Genomic DNA, 12024 nt, shown 5'->3' with positions numbered 1-12024 from the left:
TATGGAGGTGGCACAAAGCATTGAAAGCCGAAAAGTGTGAGACTTCCTTTTCGGCTCACCCACTAAAAACCCACTCCAGCTCCGTTTCCCTGCCGCGGGGCAACCGTTAAGTAGTACTTCACGGAAGGGGGAGCGGCTTATTGCTTCTTCAGGAAGATCTGCGCTGTATTTCAGCAGTATGGAGATTACTATTTTTGCCATATTACATACAGCGGACCAATGTTCTTCGGACTCTATCATAATATCGACTAGGTTATCTGCCGTAATTGGCTTCCCCACCCTAGTGCTTAGTTCCTCCCTTGCGAACGCAAATCGCGGACAGACAAACAAAACATGTTCTGCGTGTTCTGCAGTTGGGGCACAGTGAGAACAGTACGGATCGCCTTCGTGCTTAAACCTATATAAGTAGAATTTAAAGCACCCATTTCTGTCAGTATTTGGGTCAGATAGTAATCCAACTGTGCATGTTCACGGTTAACCCATTTGGAAATTATGGGAATTAAAGGGTGCGTCCAGCGTCCGTTGGGCGACGAGCTCCATTTTTCTTGCCATGAACGTAGGCTACGCGCCCTTGCTATCTGCGTATTGTCACCCGTTCTGAAGTAGATTTTTTTTTTTAGATTTCAGCATACTTTGTTGCCATTAGGTTGATTGGGAGTAGTCCTGCTATAACCATAATGGCATCTTCCGGTACACCGATTTCATACACTTCACATATGAGTTGTAGTTTGTGGCTTCCGCCATGCTGGAGCTGCGTACAGCAAAATCGAGGAGACCACAGTATTAGGAAGTCTCCTGCTGTTTTGCCGAGGGCCTCTTATACTAATCATTAGTCGTGTTAGCGCAGTTACTGCTTCTGCTGCCCTGCTGCTCGTGTACACCAAGTGTTTTTTGAAATTTTTGCCTACGGTGAATTATTACGCCCAGGAACTTAATGAATGGCTTCGATTCTATACCATGGTCGCTCACCATTATATTAACTGACTCCACAATCTTCCTTCTGCTAATTAATACTACTTTAGTTTTATGGCCCGCAAGAGTTAGACCACTGTTGCACAACCATTCCTTTATCAAAATTGGAATTTTATGGAAATTATCGAGCGCGATCAGAATTTTGCTCCAATTCGGTGTATTGCATTCGTTATTGACGTCCAGTGTCGCAATTAGGCAATACTCCTTGCTACCGTATAACCATCGAGTAACTTCAATTGCCTTCTGCGCAATGGTCTTGACTGCAGACTCAGTATCTGTGTTGAACGGGCTTTCCGGAATCCAAATTGTCGGGGTGATAGACCGCCTACATTCTCTATAGCAGCCTCCAGACGGACTGCAATCAGTCGTTCCAGGATTTTCCCTGCAGTGTCGAGCATGCACAGGGGGCGGTAGCCTGTAGGATCTTCCGCAGGCTTGGATCCTTTTGGTATTAAAACCAGTTTCTGCAATTTCCACTGGGTTGGAAATGTACCTTCCTTTAGACATGTATTGTAGAGATCTACAAAAATGTCGGTATGACTTTGAATAGCAACTTTTAAGACCTCGTTGGGGATTCCCTCTGGTCCTGGAACTCTATTATTTTTGATCCGCTTTGTGATCATCAGGAGTTATTCTTTGTTTGTTAGCTGCAAATTTTGGTCGCTTTCACACTATCTTACCAATTCGTGGTCTCGGATAGTGTCTTGCACGGGGAACAGAGTTTCTACTACATTACGCAGTGTAGATGGGCATGTTGTTGGGACTGGCTTAAAGACTTTGAGTTTTTTCATAACAAGCCTGTATCCAAAGCCCCAAGGATCATTATCGGCATCGTCACATAGCTGGAGGAAACACCGGCGTTTACTGTTTTTAATTGCTTGTTTTAGAGCCTTCCTTCTTTACTTATATTGGAGCTGGTTTTCTTGGAAACTATCCGTACCCCTAGATCGTTGGTAGATTCGCCTTGCTCTTATACATTCGCTGCGCAGTTCTGCAATGTCTGCTATCCACCAGTAGACAGGTTCGCTGTTGCGCTTGTTGGGCCTCGTTTTGGACATGGCTGCGTCGCATGCTTCTGTTAGGTGTCTCATGGTTTGAGTTTTTTTCTCAGATGCATCCCCTACGAGAGTTACATCTGCTAGCATGATTTCAATGGCTATACCTAGCATGGCGAACGCTTCCAGCAGGGCATGTCCTCTAGGGTTTGTCCGTGGGCATCCCCAGTTAACAGCCCAAGCGTTGAAATCACCGGCTACTATGACAGGTATATGCTCTTTTACATCCTGGGCGAGATTCTCCAGGATGCCTGTTGCTTCCAGCAGAGTTAAGCTGGGTGGTAGATAGCAGCTGTATGTGCCTTCAACGCGCGCACGTAGAAATCCGCGGGCTGCACTTACGCTCATCAGTTGGGATCTATTTGTTCCACAGTTCCAGATCGCTGCTTTGTCTGTTGTGTCAGAGGCCCAGCCGTTGCCTTTTTTGTGTTTATAGGACTCACTGAGTATAGCAACATCTATTTTCTGTTCCCGTATAGTCTGCTGAGGTCCTGAGCGCTTTCGTAATGGTTAAGATTTTATTGCAAGGTCTTTATTTCTACCGGATTTCTTGAAGAGCTCTCTGATATTGAGGGCACTTGCTGCTGGTCATCGCACGTGCTGTATCACTTGCCTTTTTCTTCTTGCACATTATGCAGCTTGCTGTTTGTGTGCTGTTTTTGGCCTGGTGATCCTTATTGCCACATTTGAAGCAGGTGTTACTAAGGTCAGCTGAGCTTTTACAGCTTACTGCCACATGCTCATATTCCATGCATATAAAGCATGTTTTTGTTTAGCTTCCGCCAGCTTGGTAGCGAATTCCGGTGCTACTTTTAGCGTCGCCGTTTGCGGTCCTCCGTAAGCTTTCCGCAGACCTAAAATGGCTGAGACAGTCATCTCAAGCTCTTGGAATTGTCTTGCTACCGCCTCGTGAACTTCTTCCTTTGTCGTGATTTCACAGAGGTCACGAATTTCCACCTGCCTCAGCTCCGTAAGTGCCCTGGGCTGCCTTAACAGCTTCCTGAACTTTCGAGGTATTTGGGTCGGATAATTTTTCCAGCAGAAGCAGTAACTCTCCTTTGGCAGTTTTTTTGACTCCTTGTATGTTATTACTAAGCTCCTTAAGACTTGGCTCTGTCTTAACGCGCTTCAAAATTTCAGCATAAGAGATGCTAGCAGCGCTTTTGACTACGATAGCGTCCTTACGTGGTGGTCTTCTCCGTCTTCGATTGCTTTTGGCGTTTTTATTTTCCGCTTTCTTATCGTCTCGTTTAAGAGTATTCTGTGTAGACCCCTTTTGATTCTTCTTAGATTTAACCACCTCCCTCTTTTCTGTTTTTGCTTGTCCGTTCGTTTTAACCGGCGTATTCCTAAAGACTTGAACGCGGTTCGTTTTACTTCGTTCGTTTACGAAACCGAAGTGCTGCATACGAGGCGACGCCGATCTGGTCCTATGGAAAGGGTTTTTAAGGAGTTCACTGCAGCCATTATTGTCATCTGCAAGAGCTCGTGCACTTGTGAAGCCGTTTTTGCTGTTACTTCAGCCTCTTCCGTAGTTTGTTGTTTTGAGTTGTTTGTGTTATTCGTATTCATGTTGTATGTGCCCCAACTTCTAAGTTGTTATCCATATTCCGATGCGTAGTCACCATTGACGGTTTCATGGTTATCTTTGCATGCAGAAATATTACATCTAGACCTACGCCGACATTTAATGGTGACAGAATATGGAGCGTTCCTAGAGATTTGCCATCATTTTAACGGGGCGGGGGCAACTGTACCATTAGCCTGAATGCCGTTTCTGCTGGATACCACTCCGCATACTAAGGAAACAGAATAATGAAGTCGTCACCTCGAGGTATTATGTCCAATCATTTTCCAGTATGCCATAATTAAGACCTTATTGGGCTCAGTCTTAATGTCGTTGTTGATGGCTTGACAGCCGAACCTCACATGGTGAACATACGCTGACCAGGAAGCCGTCCATTATGGTGCTGTCGCGCCTGATTTTTTGTATTACTCATCATGCCTACACATGATGAGGGGGACTCCTATATCTAAGAGGCGGTGTCTTCTCGCCACTGTCACAAGAACTTCATCAGATTTATGCTGGCTTTTATACCGCATCATCCACTCCTGATCGCTCAATTGTCAGGGGCTGCTTATTCGTTTAAACTTATTTCGCAACTGGCCTGCTACTACAGGCTTTCCGGCTATCCGCAACCTACCGACCCCCACGGTAGCTTAGAGACCAGCTTAGCAGTCCGATCCCTAAGGAGCGTGGACCTCCGTGAAGTGAGTGCCCTGTGTGTGCGGTTGTATGTACATGCATATGTGTATATTAATAAGCATTTTTTTGCTTGGTGTTTATAATAGAAATATATACGTACATAGGCTAGGGCATCAAATGTGCATACGCACATACAAATATGTACATGCATATGCAAAATAGAATTGTTTGAGAATTTGTTAGGCAGGAATTCGATCATTCGGGTATTTACTACCTAATTATTGCATGTAAATATGATAAGGCGATGCGTCCTGAGATAGGTCATGGTTGCTGCAGTGCCTATGCACATATGTAACCTATAAGAATCGAAGATGCAATTGAACTTTTGCACACACATAATTATATAATACTAGCGGACCCTCTGCCTGCTTCGCTAGGCATATCAGAATTAGAAATTAATAATTAACACTCGACTTAAATTCACGCTATGTGTATTTATTCTTTTTTACAATATAAAATGAATGTTAATTTTAAACTTAAACTAACACAAAGCCTTTTCGTAAACTACATTTTTTGTTTTGCTCTGAGTTGTGGTATAAATAAACAGAACTGATGGCTTTCCTACGCGTGAACATGATACATATAATTGTCCATGGGAGAAGCATGGATATTCTAAGTCAATTCCGCATAATTCCAGCGATTGTCCTTGTGCTTTGTTTATTGTCATTGCAAATGCAAGACGTATTGGAAATTGCAATCTTTTGAAGTCAAAAGCTAAATCTGGTGGAATCAGCGGAATACGCGGAATCAATACGTCTTCACCTTTGAATTTTCCTTTTAAAATTGTTGCTTTAATAAGATTATTTATGACCTTTTTGACTGCTTATCTTGTTCCGTTACACAATCGTGGCTGATTTAAATTTCTAAGCAAAATAATTGGTGCACCAACTTTCAATTGTAAGCGATGAGCCGGCAGTCCAGGTAAGTCCAAGGAATTTAAAAATTCTGTTGGATAATTTACAGCGTCATCTTGATTTATAACTGTATCAATTGATTTAAATGTTACAATCTCACCAGGCACATCATTTAAAATATTCGCATTCAATTGAACAACATCCTTATTTTTCGCAGCCAGTATTGCTCTTTCAGCTAACCAATTGTGATTTTGATAATTTTGCGCAATATTTGGAAAAACACTTGAAACTAATTGTTGTTTTGTGTGTGCGAAATTACAAAAATTATCTGGCAAAGTGATTAAGCCAGTAGCAGCATCAATAGGAATTTGTCCATTTCCTATCTTCAGAAGTAAATAAACTCGCAGATTTGTTTTCAAAGTCAAAGTTTTTACGTGCCTCCATAAATGGGATGTCTTTAAACATGCTTTTAATTCATCTGCTGGTGTTGAACGGGGAATTACTCGCAAAGTTTGACGAAAATCACCAGGCAATAATATTAAAGCGCCACCAAATATTTCTTGATTATTACGTAAACCTTTCAAAGTTCTATCCAATGCTTCCACTGATTTTTTATGTGCCATTGTACATTCATCCCACACAATTAATTTGCATTGTTGCAAAACTCTTCCCATTCCAGAATTTTTTGAAATGTTACATGTTGGATTTTCATTACTTTGCATATTGAATGGTAATTTAAGTGCGGAATGCGCTGTACGGCCACCATCTAATAATGTAGCAGCTATTCCAGACGATGCAAGCGCTAATGCTATATTGTTTGGTGATCTTACAGTCGCTAATAACAACGAAATCAAAAACGTTTTACCGGCGCATCTAAAAAAACATTCCTCCACTTTTGTTTTGTATAGCTTGCATCATAGTGTCATATGCATGTTTTTGTTCTATATTCAATTTCGGCAGATTCAAATTTATAAATGTGTTAAGATCATTTATATCGTATTGTTGTTCACGTTGTATATCTTGATTAAATACGTCATGCATTGCTCGATTAGGAGGTGGTAAACCTAATAATATTTATTTGCAACTGCTAAGCACATATCTTCAATATGAGATGGAAAACATGTTGCACAATAATTGAAAATAATGTCCGTATTTGATGCGGTGTACCTGTTGCGGATGCATCTGCAAGTGTTGCATCCCAATGATTATCATCTTCAAGTACATGCAATTCTTCACATGCTCGCCGGTAAGTTTGACAGAGGCGCCCATTAACTCTTTTCAAATTCAAAAAAGACGTTGGTCCACGAACATTAATTAATAAAAGACCCAAATAAAAACATTCAGCCTCGCTAGGATGCACTGTATAAAGTCGTCCTACGGCGTCACTTTCAAAAACACCAGGATAACCATCAACAGGTTTTCCTCTTTTACGTCTTTCCCATGTGTAATATGTTGGTACTTGTGAATTAAGCAGTGTTTTAGCAAATTGATCTCTTTCACATAATTTAAAAAAATAAATTAATGTGGTTGATGGCGGTCGCTCTACAATTGTCTGAGCATTATCAACAGTAAAATACACACGCTGTCCATTTTCCAAATGAACTGCTAAATGAATAACAGCTGGACTACGGTCATGAATGGAGAAAAACAAAATTCGCCAAACTGCCTCGTTACTACTAATGTACCTGCCCATTTGGTATTGAGTTATTTCATCATTTCGGTTCTCTGCAACTCCAAAAACAGACATGTCACTACCTTTGTTAATATACTTGCAGCAATCCCTGAGAGCGCTATTTTAGTTATACCTGCTTTTAGGCATTTATCTCGTAAACGTACGTTTGCCCATATGAAATTGTCTACCTAAATGCATAAAAAAAGTTTTAGCATAACTTTTTCGAGTATATATACATACAGGAGGATTTATTTTTTACATTTTGCTCGTCGGCTTTCGCGTTTTCTTTTCTTGGTTTTAGACTTTCACCACAAAAAAATTACGCAAACCCTTGAACAAAGTTATACTAATAGAAACCTGATCTTAATAATCGAGCTACCATCAAATTAACACATTTTATTTTTTAAAAGAACATTTATGGCGACTGTCGACCCATATTGATGGATTTCAAAAATGTATGGATTCAACCGCTGAATAATTTCGTATATTTTAAATCCGTCTAAACTTTTACATTTGCGCATTTATATATATGTATTTAACATTTAATTTAAGTAAACGTTTCAATATTTGTCAAAAACTTTGAACTTCGAAAAATACAGGCTGATGGTTATTAATGGAATCAAATATATTTAACGAATTTTTATTTTATCTAAATCATTAAACGTTCAAATCAAGCTCAAAATATTTTTCCAGTTTAAAAAAAAGCAATGTGCTTTGATGCCGTGTCACGCATGCATAAAAAGGAAAGAAAAGAGAGGACAACTATTGCGTTACGAATAATACAGTCGCATACGTCACTCGACATCACAACAATGTTATTCATATCTGTGTATATTCTATTCAGTTGCGTGTATTCTCATTCCGTATACGTAATGTCCGTATAAGGGAAACACGCAAATATTGTATTTTTCACACTTACACAACGCACGCATACTTTTACCGATTTCTTTAAAACTTAACATAAACCATCTATGGACCAATACCAATGATCTGTGAAAGTTTGATTGAAATTGGTGAATGCGTTTAGGCGTGAATCGGCGACTAACGAACACAAAAAAACGTCTCCATTTTTATATATAAGATACTAGCAACCCGCCCAGCTTCGCACGGGTATAAAATATATACCCTATGTCACTCACTGAAAAAATGATTAAAATCGATGCAGTAGTTTTGGCTTATTCATTATTGCCCGTGGCCCGCACGCGTTAAATTTGGAGTAAAACAATTCCCCTTTCTTTATAGCATGAAGATTTCCTGCTATCTTTGGGATATCTAAATTCATACCCTACATTTTTGCATATTTACTTTTTGCATTTTTACATATGTATTTATTTTATACATTTATATACAACGTTCATAGCCTTCTTGTCATTAGACAATACAAACATGTTTTCTCTAGAGGTTACTCTTGAAAGAGCGACATACAGTTGGCCATGTGAAAAACAGTCAACACTCAAATCTAAGCCAGCAACGTTGAAGGTTTGACCCTGAGATTTATTAATGGTCATTGCAAAAGATGTCTTTACCGGAAATTGTAAGCGTTTAAATTGGAATGGTAGATCCGATGGTATCAGAGGGATTCGGGGAATCAATACATCTTCTCCGGTACCACATCCTGTGAGTATTGTGCACTCTATTATGAAAGTTTTCAGTGATTTTACCATCAAACGCGTGCCATTGCAAAGTTTAGGTGGACTTAGGTTTCTTAATAAAATAACAGGACAACCTATTTTCAGCTCCATTTTGTGAGGAGGGAGTCCAGACGGTTTCAAAGAGTTTAGAAATTCTGTAGGAAATTGAACAGCTTCTTCCAAATCGAGAACAGAATCGACCGAGTAGTATATTTTCGTCGGCGCATCAATCTTTGAAATAATCAAGTTATTTACTTTATCTACTTGTTCGTCAGTTGGTGACAGAATAGCTCTTTCTTTAAACCAAGATATTGTCTTATAACTTATGTTATCAATGTCTGGATAGACATTGTTGACTAACTCTTGGATGTTGTCTATCAAAACACAAAGGTTTTCAACTTTTAGCAGCATCTCTGGAAATAGCCTGTTCTCACGTGAAGTTGACGAAATCCTCATATTAGTTTTAAGCTCTAATTTATTGACATACGACTAAAGGTGGGATCTTTTTAGCGAAGCATTTATTAATGAGCAGTCACGCATCAATTTTCCTGTATTGCTCTGTCTAGAAACACTACAGACGCTGTTACCATCATCGGTGGCGATTTTCAGCGGGTGCTTCATTGTAGAGTGTGTGGTTCGGCCTCTTTCCAAAAGACTCTTTCCAAAAGAGTAGCGGCAATGCCGGATGACGCAACAGCTAACGCAATTTTTCCGGTAGATCTCAATTACTAATTACTGTTGTAATATCTTGAAAAATATTGTTTTTAATTATATGCTGTAAAGAGCCATATACATAGATCTATATGAAAACAACAATGTATTTAAGGTATTTAATTGGATAAGGATTAATGTTGTACCCATTTGTTGAAATCGCTTCGAAAATAAGCTATTAGTTGTCGTAAAAAGTAAAGGACAAAAACTGTTATTGTATGGAATTTATAGCAAACTAAACGCGCTCCGAATCAATAAAAACTATTCAAAAACTGTATTTAATCTGTTAATAGTCTGAGACGAAGCTACCATGTCAAACAAGACGTCTGTGGAAGCACTGGATAGGACAATGCGCGATTTGCGCAACAAAAATGCACCTATGGGTGGATGTACAATTCTGTTCTCAGGAGATTTCCGTCAAATTCTACCAGTTGTGACTCGAGGAACACGTGCTGACGAAATAAATGCTTCGCTAAAAAGATCCCACCTTTGGTCGCATGTCAATAAATTAGAGCTTACAACTAATATGAGGGTTTCGTCATCTTCACGTGAGAACAGGCTATTTCCAGAGAAGCTGCTAAAAGTTGGCAATGGAGAATTAACACAAAGTGAGGAAAGGATTAACCTAGAAAACCTTTGTGTTTTGATAGACAGCATCCAAGAGTTAATCCACAATGTCTATCCTGACATTGATAAGATACGTTATAAGACAATATCTTGGTTTAAAGAAAGAGCTATTCTGTCACCAACTAACGAACACGTAGATAAAGTAAATAACTTGATTATTTCAAAGATTGATACGCCGACGAAAATATACTACTCGGTCGATTCTGTTCTCGATTTGGAAGAAGCTGTTCATTTTTCTACAGAATTTCTAAATTCTTTGAACCCGTCTGGACTCCCTCCTCACAAAATGGAGCTGAAAATAGGTTGTCCTGTTATTTTATTAAGAAACCTAAATCCACATAAACTTTACAATGGCACGCGTTTGCTGGTAAAATCCCTGAAAACTTTCATAATAGAGTGCACAATACTCATAGAATGTGGTACCGGAAAAGATGTATTGATTCCCCGAATCCCTCTGATACCATCGGATCTACCATTCCAATTTAGACGCTTACAATTTCCGGTAAAGGTATCTTTTGCAATGACCATTAAAAAATCTCAGGGTCAAACCTTCAACGTTGCAGGCTTAGATTTGAGCGTTGACTGTTTTTCACATGGCCAACTGTATGTCGCTCTTTCAAGAGTAACCTCTAGAGAAAACATGTTTGTATTGTCTAATGACAAGAAAGCTATGAACATTGTATATAAAGACATTCTGTAATATATTAATTGTTGTAAAAATGAAATAAATACATACGTAAAAATGCAAAAAGTAAATATGTAAAAGTGTAGGGTATGAATTTAGATATCCCAAAGATAGCAGGAAATCTTCATGCTGTAAAGAAAGGGGAATTGTGTTACTCCAACTTTAACGCGTGCGGGCTATGGGCAGTAACGAATAAGCCAAAACTACTGCATCGATTTTAATCATTTTTTCAGTGAGTGACATAGGGTATATATTTTATACCCGTGCAAAGCCGGGCGGGTTGCTAGTATACTTATATATCAATATCCTAAAACACTTGTATGCTTAATGAAGTCAATCCTAAAATTAATTTCGACTCGAAAAATTAGTAAAAATTTTCATCAAATTTGTATGAAGTTTAAAATTTACTGAACCACACACATCGAAATGTGAGGTCGTTTTATAATGTATTTTGTTTAAATTCTTCTTTTTAAACTAAATCAACAAACCTTTAAGTTACTTTGATTTTAAGTGTTGGCGCATACTTCAAACTTTTCTCAACCATTTAAGTTTGGTTATAAATATAAATTGAATACAATTTCGTTTATCAAGGGAACATAGAAATGCGCAAGCAAATCGGCATTCGTCACATTGATTTTATACAGAAGCCAAAAACTGAGCAGAGCCAATGTACTTGTACATATGGTAATTCACTGTCGAGATGAACGAGGTGAAAAGGTTTTCGCGGTTTTACTTCTTTTTTGACAATTCACACTATTCATAGCCAGTGAGACTTCTCTTTACATTAATGTTCTCTTATGTGAGTCGATACGAATATTAGAAAATGATAAATATGTATACGATAATGTGTATTAATATAAAGCAAGTACAAGTACAAGAATTAAGGTGGCCAGATGTATCAGTAAAATATATTACAATATTATAAATTAGACTATTATGCTAAACTATAATATTAAACTATACAATTAATTTATAATTAAAGTTCAATATGTCCTGCAAATCCGGTGCTGCTCCCAACATCCTCCCCTCCGTTGAAACGCTGAACCCGTCGGGTACGCTGAACAGCGATGTACGCAAAACAGCTACTCGTGCAACACCGTCCTCACCAGTAATGACTTGGCGCTGAATTTTCATTCTTGATGCATACAATATCGTTGATTTGCACATTGGGGTGAGGGGTGCACCATTGTGCTCTTTGTGGAAGAAGAATTAGGTATTCTTCGCTCCATTGTTTCCAGTTGGAAGTAAGTGACCCGCTGCCAGTGGCAGAGTCGATTATAGTTCAGATGCGTGATGTAAGGCTCAGGAATAGCTGTAAGCAGGCCGGCAATAAGGAAATGGCCTGGCGTTAAGACATCAAGGCCTTCTGCATTTTCTGAAAGAAGTACAAGAGGCCGAGAGTTAATATCTGCTGATTTGACATACCAATGTGCGCAATTCATCGAAACCAACAATTGCAGAGCCAAGAGTGCGGTACAGGCGGGGTTTAGCCATTTCGAACCCATTGTTGAGGAAGTGAACGTGAACCTTGCTGCGGTGCTCTTCGCTTAG

Source organism: Anastrepha ludens, chromosome X (assembly GCF_028408465.1).
Source record: "Anastrepha ludens isolate Willacy chromosome X, idAnaLude1.1, whole genome shotgun sequence".
Taxonomy (NCBI): Eukaryota; Metazoa; Arthropoda; class Insecta; order Diptera; family Tephritidae; genus Anastrepha; species Anastrepha ludens.
This window is presented reverse-complemented; position numbering follows the sequence as displayed.